Source organism: Condylura cristata, unplaced genomic scaffold (assembly GCF_000260355.1).
Source record: "Condylura cristata isolate star-nosed mole 26May11 unplaced genomic scaffold, ConCri1.0 scaffold00003, whole genome shotgun sequence".
Classification (NCBI taxonomy): domain Eukaryota; kingdom Metazoa; phylum Chordata; class Mammalia; order Eulipotyphla; family Talpidae; genus Condylura; species Condylura cristata.
Window position 1 is genome coordinate 22,054,076 of NW_004567104.1, and position 815 is coordinate 22,054,890.

The window sequence follows — 815 nt, forward strand, 5'->3', positions numbered from 1 at the left end:
ATCTGCTGTAATTTTAGTTGATTTTGATCTGTCTCCTCTAATGGCCCTACACCCTCAGCATATAAACATATCCAACTCCCCCCCCCACCCTGCGCACTTTTTTAAAATAATGTATTTATTTATGCTTATAAAACTGGGGTACACAGTTCTGTACGAATAAATAAATAAATCTTTAAAAAACAAACAAACTGGAGTACAGGCTAGCGATGTGGTGGGTGAGAGGATTCACCAGAGACAGAGTGGGGAGTCAAACAGGCAGACTGAGTGAAATCCACTGCTGAGGGGAGCAGTGGTCCCATCAGGAGAGGTTGGCCTCACCATGTGGGTCAGCTCCCTGGCTGGGGATGGAGCTCATACTGCAGTGGCCCCTGAGAACTTTATAGTGTGGAGCTATAACCCAATGTGCCACCAGGGAGAGCACCCTTTTCCTTGTTTTACTCAATCCTTCATAGTCCATGAAGATTAGTTTCTCCTCTGCAACATTCAATCTTAGACTCTTAAAATTTTTTAAAATTTGTTTTCCTCTACTTGTTCCTTACATAATAGATTTTCCAGAGTTGCATCTTGAAGCTCATTTGGTTACTTCTCTGACCCTCTTACTGTGAGCTCTTCAACAGCCTTTTTCTCAGTCACCTGAGGTCCTAATGCTCCTACTCATCCCACTAAAGCTTAGGATCCCAGAACCCACACACTACCATCAAACTCTCCCTTCGAGAGTTCTCAAGCCCTGATTTTTGCAGTCCCAGACTCAATTTTCCACCTACCCCCTCCTGACTACTCCAAGCCTGTGACCCCAGCACTGCTTCTTAGCCCAG